This window comes from Micrasema longulum, unplaced genomic scaffold (assembly GCF_059751315.1).
Source record: "Micrasema longulum isolate JH-2025_06_02 unplaced genomic scaffold, ASM5975131v1 h1tg001298l, whole genome shotgun sequence".
NCBI classification, from domain to species: Eukaryota; Metazoa; Arthropoda; class Insecta; order Trichoptera; family Brachycentridae; genus Micrasema; species Micrasema longulum.
The window spans coordinates 527,711-540,045 of NW_028278485.1; positions in this window are offsets into that span (position 1 = coordinate 527,711).

The window sequence follows — 12,335 nt, forward strand, 5'->3', positions numbered from 1 at the left end:
AATTCGATTTTCATTTACAGTCCGCCTTTTCGTTAACACTTTGTATGTTTTAACATCTGTATTTCATACGATACATAAAAATATATATGTTTTAAGCGTAGTCTGATAAAAAACAAATAAAAAATATTAGAAAACCACTGAACTCCTCATTGTAATAATAGTCATCGTGTTGTATCGCCATTTTGATTTTTTCATCCGCTCTGTATTGTAAATACGGGTTTGCTGCTCTTCCATACTGTATTAAAATTGAATTTGAACTAACAATATATTATGTAGATATTATATCCAAAACATTGTAACAAGTACATACTGGATTCAACTCACTGGGGCGTTTATCAAAATCGATTAGTAAATATGTAGGCATTTAAATTGAGATGAATGTCAATGAAATAAATAAAAAAATAAATACATGTAAGCAGAATGGTGAATGTTACACTGTGTGTAAAGTGGCCACTTAAACTAGCCATTGACAGGTCATAAGCCCTGTAGATGCCTTGACTTCTATATTACCTTCTCTTAAATGTTCTTCATCTCTGTTGTAATGTGTTAATATAAACAGCTCCCCAGGGAGTTGAATCCAGTCCTAGTCTACAAAAATTTGGAAAAACTCAAAATATTGTTGATAAATCCACCTGGTTCATGAAGAAGTATAGAAATTGAAAAAATAACATTTTCAGGCGTTGCCTAGTATGTAGGTGAAATTAGATGAATCTCACCTGCATAAATAAAGGTTTCAGCTCTTTAACTTCACAAACATCAACAGATGAAAGAATTGAAGGAATATAGATGTTCGAATATAGGCAGAATGGTGAATGTTACACAGTGTGTAAAGTGGCCACTTAAACTAGCCATTGACAGGTCATAAGCCCTGTAGATGCCTTGACTTCTATATTACCTTCTCTTAAATAGTCTTCATCTCTGTTGTAATATGTTAATATAAACCGCCCCCCAGGGAGTTGAATCCAGTCCTTGTCTACAAAAATTTGGACAAACTCAAAAATTGTTGATAAATACACCGGTCCATGAAGAAGTTTAGAAATTGAAAAAATAATATTTTCAGGCGTTGCCTAGTATGTAGGTGAAATAATTCAATTAGATGAATCTCACCTGCATAAATAAAGGCTTCAGCTCCTTAACATCACAAACATCAACAGATGAAAGAATTTAAGGAATAGAGATGTTCAAATATGGGCAGAATGGTGAATGTTACACAATAAGTAAAACATCGTATGTTAAAAATGCTTTTTTTCATAGGACTTTTTCAGTGTACAATACAAAATTTACAAATATAGATTACACAAACATCACTCTGTCAGATTTAAAATTTACACTAAAAATGCATTATGTAACTTAGTAGACATTATAATAATAAATATGTACATCTCCCTTCCCCTCCTTATCCTCTCTTCAAGCATGCTTGTCCTAATCCCGCCCAATTTACAGTAACTTAATGTTCTTAAAATAAATATTAAAAAATTCTTTGATTTTTTAAAAATATTTACGAGTACATGAAAATAACATTTTTATATGTATAAATTATATGTATTTATTTGATATGTAATATATTTTCTTTACTAACTTTGTATACTATGCGAAAATCTGTTATTAGTTCTGAGTTTATACACTATATCTGTTTGTTTACTATAAATATGTATGTAGAACTGTTGATTTCCCAAATAAAATAAAACAAAATAAAAAAATAAATAAACTGGATCATCAGTGTACCTATAGATTATTATGTTTACTTGATCGTATAATAGCTAACATGAAAGCGAATTGTAATCTTATTACAGGTGTGCGTGATATTGCATTTATTGATTTAGAATTAATGGTACGCAATAAATAAACAGAATTAATTGCATTTTTAATGGCGCAGTAACGATTTGGTACTAAAATTTTGTGTACGATGGGTTGAAAAGAATTCAAGCTACATTTAATTCAATAAATTAATAATGTATGCTTTTTTGCACCACAATAGATCATTATGTAGGCACAATAACATGGCAGTGGTCAATTACAGAACCTAAAACTATAGTCCTAAAAATGTAACATGATTAGAATGACAGTTGTCACAAAAAGTGACGACCTAACTTTGTAGTAACGCCAAAGGAGTTATTTATATTGACACACGAAAAATCATTTGTATTTGGCGCGTTAATTTATTTTTTTAATACAATGCTTGAAACATAAATCAAAATTAAAATATAAAATCAGCTTTTAAACTAAAAGAAAACTAAAATAAACCTAATTATTAACGACGTTCTTACAAGGTTACATCATTTAGCAAAAATGTTAGAGATGCGACAAATTGATCAATGTAAATTGATCGAATAAAAAAATAATTAATTTGATGTTCATGAAAAAAGTATGAATGTCCCATTTTTTGTGAATAATTGTGTTAAACACACTATAATAGGCTCGTTTTTGCGTTTTGTATATCAATTTTCGGAAACAGAGTTTCACGATTGCATGAAATAACTGATAAAATCGATTTGATCAGTGATCAGTAATTTCCCATCACTAATGAAATTAGTTTGACAGCTGTCATTCTAATCAAGCTATATTTTAAGGACTATAGTAATTTGTTTAGGTACTTGTGCAACGTGTGTCTCTGTCCAGGCGGATGAAAATTTCAATTCTAAGTTTGAAATAAAACTAGAGCCCTGGACGAGTGTTTTCGAATCGATGGTTACTCTCAGGTAAAAATCCTAAAAGAGGGAAATCGAACTGAGATAAGCCCGCCTCGTAGTGTGGTGGTTGAAGCATTCACCTACCATTCTCGAGGTCTTGAATTCGATTCCTGGCAGGGTCGAAGTGAAATATTTGTTTTAATGGTGGTTCAACACTGCAATATCTAACTGTCCACGGACTAGTACATGAAGCGTAAATTTAATCACCTTACCTTCCGTGTTACAAAAATCGTGAGAGATGATGATGATGATGGTATTTATATTTTTTAACTACCAAACAAACTATCATGATGTTTACCTTTTAGGGGTAGAAAAGGAGGATAGAACGCCACATCACTTTGTCTTTGTATTTAGACCTCGCTTCCTCTACATTCATACATCTTCTCATGCACGCACGACGATTATCACGGCTTTAAATCCGGTCATGCCAGGTTTTTTCGGTCTTCCTCGTTTTCCGCATCCATCAACATTCGCATCGTAAACCTTTTTAGCCGTTCTTTCGCTGTCCATTCGCTCTACGTTTCCAAACCAACGCAGTAGGTACCTTCTTTATTGACTTTGTCGGTAACGCTCTTCAGCCTTACACACGAGTAATGCACGAATCTCGACATTGGGCTCGACAAATGTATCAGGTTGCGGTCCCGTGACAATGACATATACCAATGACAGATCATAAGCCTTGTAAATGCTTAGACTTCCATGTCCCTTTCTCAAAAAAGTTTTCTTTCTCCGTTGCAACAGTTTTATATTATATTTTTTTTACAAAAAATTAACATATAAATTATCAATTTGACGAACTGCATTTTATACTGAACTGCATAAAATGCAGTTCGTCAGCAGGTGCTTTTGTTAAGTTCTAATATATATACATAATCTTATCTCTTAAATTCTATAAACATATAAAAACTCTTATTACTTTGGAAAAAAAGAAAAATATGTACATCGAAAATAAAAAATTGTCCAATTAAAAAAGAATAACACAAAAAAATCTTTATAAAAAAAACCACGTTCTAAAATCCAGATTCTCAGCAGACGTCTTTCTCTTGAGCCAGATAAGTTCTTTTGATTTTTAATCTTTAATGGGAGCATATTATAAATTGTTGGTATATTGTACTCTAGTGTTCTTTTCCCGTATTAATTACTGAATTTTTGGAGAGCTAGTCCATCTACACTAGTAAACAGAGTATTATATACATGCTCAATTTATTTCTAAATTCAGATAGAGACGCATGCTGAGAAACCAGCTTGGACCATAATAGAGCTCTAACGGATAAAATATTTACAGATTATTTTATTTAAAAAAATAGTGGTTGAAAACACAGTTGTTTTGTATTTATTTTATTCTTTCTGCGTTTATTTATTTATGACACATCCTATGGTAAAGTGTCACATATGGCCGCATACAGCAAATAGGTGAATGCGGCATAATAATGTTTACACGCGTGTCCACCTTTATGATGTAAATATTTGCCAGAGTGCTTCGCTTTGAGTTGCTGTTCTACTGAACCAATATACTGCTTTTTATAGATACTTCTGGATTTGTTGAGTTATTCTGTTTGCTATATTGAACAAAAAAACATAATGATTGTAAAAACGGATAAATAATTATAGTTGATCGAGTTTTACTGGGTAAACCCCTCTGATGGACGCTGCGATGCGTCGGCGAAGAGTGTGAACGATACACTGCATAATTACCCAGAAATAGACGTTTTGTTACAAGGTACGTGTGTTTTTTTGCACAAACATAATAAATAATAACGTTTATATATATATATATATATAAATATGTTTCTGATACAATATAATATTTGTGGTGATATACTCGTATGTCTGTGTCAACTAATTACTGGTCCCAACTCAACACTGGACTTTAGTCCCATGGAGTTGGGACTTATGTATCAAAAAATGTGTAATAAAATACTTACAAGTATGTATATATTATTATAATTGTTATATATATTATATTTTATTTCCATTTCATTTCTACTATCTAAAACAGGTTCCTTAAAATTAGATATTACGTTCTAAAAGTATTTCATAAACTTATATCTTTGCATTTTTTGTTTATATGCTTACTATTTTTTCTTGCATACCTTTGTTGTTATTGTTTTTTTTTTTTTTTTTACTTTGTAAAACTTTTTATTATATCCTTTCTAACTAATTTCACATATTTTTTCTGTATATTCTGTGTTTATTATTTAGTATGTTAGCATGTATTTCATTTTTATTTTTTGTAAATGCCTTTTGGGCGTTAATGAACAAAATAAATAAATAAATAATTTAGTGCAGAGCTCAGTATAGGGTAGGTCTCACGCGTTTTAAAAATTTAGATTGAAATATTTGATATTGATTTTAAGATTATAAAAGTTTTTTTTTCCAACATATGTATAATGATTTATTTATTATATATAGTATTAAAATAAAATATTCGGTTACATATTATGTTGTGTTTGATTTATTAATTTTACGACTTAATTAATACAACAAAGATTCGAATAAGACAGATGTATACAGTACTGAATGAAATCTAGCCATGTTAACCTAGCCGGACCGTAGGGGGGATTCGAATCCCCCATAGACCGATTTTAATTCGATAACTCAAGTATTATTAAAGCTATTTGCCGTATATTTTTTGCAATGAAATTAATAAAACGATGCATTTTCCTGTTTTTGTTTTTAAATTTAGAAAAAGTTGTTTTTTTTTTTCAATATTAAAATAAAAAAAACCTAAATAATACAAGAGTCGAGTTCAATTTACGTACATAAGCATTCGGCAAACTAATAAAAATTAATAAAATACACGAATGAGTAAAACATGTGTACGCGAAAACATGAATAAATTATTGTAATTTTTGGACGCTCAGTGAAGTAAAGATTAAATTAATGCGAATTGAATTTACGTTTACGATGAATGTCGTTAGCTGTGTCGTGTCGATGGACCGGTACCAACGTTGAACGGATAGAGTCTAGTTTACGTTTCCGTTTCGTCGCAGTTGGTGTCTTGTTAAGTAGGTATATTGGTGGACCTGGTATTCAGTGTTCCCAGTACCCGTTTAATATGATCATTTCCCTTTCATAGGGCACTGCATTGGAATTCCGATGGCAGCGTATGTGGATCGTTTTTGTTACATAAAAGGTAATGTGATCAGTCTCACGCGTCAGGCCAGTCCGGGAACAATGGTCATGACGCTTGACTCACTCACGGAAGGTTCCGGGCTCGATTCCCGGTGAGAACACAAAAATTCAATGTGATTTTTCTCAAGCCTGGGTGTTTTGTAATGTATTTCACCACTGTAATTGGGCCGTCTGTCTGTTGTGGTGCAAAAAAATAAATGAAAATATATATTGTACAGTAAAATCACCTTTAAAACTAATAAGTCACATTCACCCTGTCAGGAATCGAACTTATCAATAGATAATCAATAGATTAGGATTTCAAGCATACTAGGCAAACACGCTAACCACTACTCTTCGAGGCGGACTAATATTCACTCGCTTTTCTTTTTCAGAGTCAAAAACGCTCGTCCAGCGTTATTTTTATGCGAGAGGGGTGATTTATTATTTTTCATATATTAATTACATGAATTATAACGTTTTAGATTTTTTCAGAAAATCAATGATAGAAAATATGGGAATTTCGTCATGCCCTGATTTAAACCTAATCGAAAATTTGTGAGGAATACTAGCGACTTAAATTTTAAGGAAATAAGGAGGCGAAGGGCCTCCTGGAGGCGTCTGGTGATGTCCTTATGCTCCACCTAAGAGCGGATGTGGAAAAAGAAAGAATAATATATACTATATATAATTGGATGCAAATAATATTTTACCATGCTTCGGTTACATAATTTTTACGAATAAAAAATAATTTTTAATATAGAATTTAATTATATAAATGTACGAAACTATTATCAGCGTTGAAATATCTAAAAATCCCCAAATGCGTAATAGAACGTCAAATAGGCTAAAAATTAATCCACTAATAAATCACTCACTTTTAATCATCAAATTTTGTTTTAACGGCTTTATCTTGATTCAAAATTTATGGCAAATTGAAAATTAAAATGATTTATTGTTTTCTATTGTATAACAAGAATAAAAAAATCGTTCTTACGTGATAATTTTATATTAAATTATCCGGTCCACTTTTTCTAAACATAAATTCAGATCTTAATTTGAATAGGTAATTTTGATCTATTTTTTCTTTTAGACATAAATTGAAATTTTTGTTTTGCTTTCTTTTTTTATCTAGTTTTGATTGCATTTATGAGAACCACATTTTTTTTTCTAAATTTTCAAAATCGAAATGTATTAATTCTTTAATTTCATTAAACTTTTTGTCTCTTTTTCTACTTTAAAAAATATATTTTATATGGTTTCATTGAGTTTTTTTTCTTCTTTACTATTTATTTTTATTTTCAAAGCATCAAAATCAAAATAAATATATGCGAGTAAGTACTCATTATTTTATATGCGTAGAGGAAGGGTGTACAAAATGACATAGGCGGGTAAAATGACAAAATAATCATATCTCAGAAACCAAACTCTTGGTCATGTTTGAACCGGCACAAGAATGAGCACTGGTACGACACATAAATACTCACCAATATTTCGGACGCTTATGGCGACCGCCCGAGGAGGACGTGTTGCGGGTTACTTTGTGAAATAAAACAATATTTTTGTTGCGCGGACACCGAAGGTATTATTATTATTTTATTTGTGTTATTCTACAACACAAACTAAAAGGATATGTTGTGTCATTGTTAATCTTCATGAAAAACTATAATTTTGTTAAAATTTACTAAGTGCAATGTGATATTTTTTAATGTTTTTAAAAACTCACGTAGTGGGGCAAAACGACATATGTACCGGTAGGTTAAAATGACATACTATGTAATTTTTCCCCACTTAATACTTTTTTTCTTTAGAAGAATAATAATGCTTCGCAATTATGTGCGTAAAAAATGACATTTGAAAACAACTCCAAATATACCAGAGGCTAAAGCTAAAGGTTCCAAAAAACATATCCTGGAAAAGTGTATACACAAATTCTTCTACTTGTTCAAGACATTCGTTGTTTACATTTATTGTGCAGTCAGTAACCTCACTTTCCCTTTCAAATACAATCACTTTTCTTATATATTATGTTTCATTCGATTGACTGTGGATTTTTAAAATTAGATCTAGTATTGTTGTTTATTTCTACAATTTTTTTATCTAATAGCTGTAAAAATCCCAAATTAAATAAAATATAATTTGTTTAAATTATTTTTACTGTACCTAATTAATTAATCTGATCGGTAGTGAAATGGTCAGCGCGTTTACCTACCATGCAAGAAGTCTCGGGTTCAATTCCCGACATAGTTGACATGAAATATTTATCGAAACATGATTTATACTGGAATATTTCATGGCCTCTGAACTGACACCTGAAGCAAAAGATTATCATCTTAAACACAAAAAAAGATCTAGATAAGCTACGATTGGTGTACCAATTCAGTTCTCTACGCACCATTAGGTGCGGATAGGAAATGATGATGAATGAACAAGTAGAAGTTAAAAAATTATTAAGTTGTAGAATTTATAAAGTTAACTTACTTAACTTAATCCATGTCCGTTCCCTGGGTGGTGCATATGGTGTCCACAAAGCTTCTCCGGGCCTCTCTGTCTCTGGCCAATTCCCGTGTGTCCTCCTTAGACAGGTCCGCGTCCCACAGTTCAGACATGAACGAACGAACTGTTTACCGCGGACCTCCAGAACCGAGTGAACTTAATAGCTCGTTAAGTAGGCAAGCGTGGTTAAAGCTCTTGGGAGGCATCCGTAATATATGGCCCAGCCAGCCGTATTGCTTCCGCTTGATGACGGTTGTCACCGGAGGTTGCTGCGTCCATTGTCTTATTATACGCCGCACGCTCTATCTTCTTTGAGGTACCTATTCTCAAAGCTCAATAGTTGCTGTTGTAGGCCCTAGTGAGGTGCCGCGATTCGCATAGGTAAAGGAGAATATTATGCAACAATGTTTGATTATGTCCAAATGCTTGCAGACTGGCTGGATTTCCTCCCTAGGGAGTTGTTCATATTTAAATTTATTTCAACAGAGAGGGAAAAATTTTTGAGAAGGGAATATGGAAGTCTAGGCATTTACAGGGCTTATGACCTGTCATTGGCTGGTTTAAGTGGCCACTTTACACACTGTGTAACATTCACCATTCTGCCTATGTTTGAACATCCACATTTCCTCAACTCTTCCATCTGTTGACTTTTGTGAAGTAAAAGAGTTGAAACCTTTATCACGTGGGTGAGATTCATCCGGCTGAACCAAATCACCTACTAGGCAACGCCTGAAAACAATTTTTCGTTTTTTATACTTCTTCTTTTACCAGGTAGTAATTCAACAATGTTTGATTATGTCCAAATGCTTGCAGACTGGCTGCAGAATGCCTAGACTTCCATATTCCCTTCTCAAAAATTTTTCCCTCTCTGTTGAAATAAATGAGAATATTATGTGCTATGCAGGCATTGTATAGGCGGAATTTGGTTTAACCGAGCAAACGTCTGATTTCGACAGTATATATACAGACAAAATACTGTTGAATGCGCCTGCTAATCCTATCCGCACTTTATTTTCGAAAGTTGCCGTTTTCAGTTACGTTGACTTCCATGTATTTAAAAGAAGAAAATGTGTATTAATTAGTTGATGCCTTTATAGAAAACACTATTTTGTGTACCTGCTCGCAAAGTTTTGCTCAGCCTCATCAAGTGAGGGTTATCACTAGAGCCCGCCCAGGGCACTGCAGATTGAGCATACACCTTGCTAGAATGAACATTTCCGAAACTTCTTGAAGTCGGTTCTGCAGTGCAGATGAAGAAACACCTATACACATTGTATGTGAATGTGGTGCTTTACATCATAAAAGGAGTCTCATCATCGGTGGACTACAGGTTAATCTTGAGGATGTTAAAGAGCTCGCCCCCTACCTAATAGCCCGATACTTTACAGATCTATGCTTTGAAGGGGGAGATTTAGCAAAATGTAAACTCTCGCCTTCCACACACTTTATAAACCTGGGCTTAGAGGGCGAGAACTTTTCACGCGGACCCGTCACAATAGATCTTCACAGGTCGCAGTGACGTCAGGAGCTTGCATAGCACTGACCCCCACCACTAAGAATAAATACCTGCACAAAAACGTCTTTTTTTTGTTGATTAAATACTTAAGTTGAGTCACTTTTGATTATTGAATTTATGTATTTAAATATCGAAAGAAGGTAATCAACCATGACTAAAAATTTATAGTAGCATTTACTTTCTACAGTTCCATAATAAATATACTCGTAATATCGCAATCATGCGGAAGTGTGTTTGTGAAATGTTTAATGCGTCTGACAAACTTAAATATGAGATCGATTTAAATAAAAAGAAACAAAATAAATACAATAAAATACAAAAAAAAACTCCCGTTCTCTTTTCCATTACGAGAGTAGTTGTATTCATATTATCAATATAAATAACTATTTCACTTACGCTTTTTATTGTTATATCGTGAATGTCTGCTATCATATAAAAAGGTTCCAAATCTGGCAGAATAACCGATGACTATTTATTGGATACATATATATTTGCAATATACAATGGAACCTTTTTTTAACGGGAGATTACGTTTCATACAGTACGGCCTACAAAAAATTTCCTTGTATTAAAATCAATATTGCTAGAGCATATAGGACATGCTCGACGGAAGTGCTCCCGGTTCTGGCGGGCTTGTCTCCTTTGGATCTATTCCAGCGACGATCCGCGGATTTCCACTTAAAAATAAAGCGTTCCTCAGTAATTGCTGGCATCCTTTTGTCATCCTCAACGCCTCAATCAGATATAAAAAAAGACTTTAAATGCTCTTCTTGATGCTTGGCAATCGCGATGGGAATCTTTCCCTTCACGGAGGGTGTAGCCTTTCTTCTTTTTACTTCGACCCGTCAGCGCTTAAAATCTTCTTGGGTTATCCCTGATTGCTTGATCGCCCAGTTTTTATCAGGTCATGGTAAATTTAATGAAAAATAGTTTGTTTTTAATATTGTTGATTCCCTTTCGTGCTGCTGCAGAAATCCTAATCAATCTTCCGAATCTTCTTCGAATACCGAATGGAGGTTCCCGCTACTATCCGTCTCCCTGTTTTAGGTTCTGTCGGATAAATAGATCTGGTGGAATGGAATTCAAAAGGAATTTCAAAGCTTTTAAAAAAAAAAAACATTTCGGCGAATCGATCATGTTTAATCAATTGAATCCTAGTCAGTGAAGAATTTACTTCTTTCTTCTCCACAATACATGAAGTGCATAAAGTCATCTTCAGGATTACCTTCCATCAGCACAATGGTGCCAAAGTTTACAGACAAGATTACAGAGAGCTTCTTCGGGCAGTTTTTCTCGTTTGGCAACGAGCAATAATTCTGGGTATGTGGGCACCGCCAATGAGACTTATTTCTTCAGATGCGGTGTTATCAACAAACTGTTTAAAAATCAATACTTAATAAATCGTAACAAAGATTGTTCATTATCAGCATCGTCTTATATAAATGATAGTGATAATATATTATATGTGCCAAGTAAGAAAGAAAACGATGTGGGGCATTCCAATAACCAAAAGTATAAATTATATTACTATTGCGCATTCTTAAATTAATATTAATTTTAAAAATAAATAAATTTGGATAGCGTTATTTCGAAACCGAGTAAAAAAACCGTTAAAAACGAGGTTCAAGTGCGTATTACATTTATTTTTTGGATTTTAAAAAAGGAATTCATTGAACTTACGGATCAGAGGTCCAAGGTTTGAACCCTCGTTCTACAACATCTTGATTCCCATTTTCTAATAATGAGTTTTTTACAACTCGTAGAAAATGGCCACAATTTTTTTTTTTTAAGTGACAAAAAACTAAAATTTATTAAATAAATGGAAACAAAAAGAAATCAACATGAATCATAATATTATTTTATTTGAGATAAGCGGTACCAGAGAAATTAGATGAACGGGTATTTGAACATAGTTTGTCTGTCACTCTCTCGCAGGTTGTACGAAAAAGACAACCTCGGACTGATTTTTAGAAAGAGTATCAGAATGAAATCTTCTGTGTCGGTACTATTCCGTTTTAAAAATTATTTATTATTTATTTTATTTTATTTTATTTATTTATATATACGCCCAATGGGCATTTAAAAAAACATATTTATATACATAGAAAATTATTTCTATATATTTAAATATGTAATATATTAAATAGACACAATGGTATATATTAGACTTTGTGGGAGTGGAAGCGGGAGAGAGGTGTTTATAATTGAATTTGATTCAGTGATCTTTTGAAAGAAGACAGAAGACCTAAGAATTCTGGGCATAGGGGAATGAAAACCATAGTTAGTTCTATGGTTATCGGTATGAAAAAGTAAGTTTTGTCTGAGTTTTGTTTTGTCTTTTAAAAAAATTATATTTGTATGCCGTAAGTTTAAAGACGGCAGATAAAACTGGGCGGTTTTATAGGTTTTCAAATGGTCCTAGGTCATATAAGAAACGAGTTATCAAAAAACCATAACAATAGGTTTCTATTGTTATGGTTTTTATGCCATTGGTAAATATCTATTGTGTCTAAAAAAAA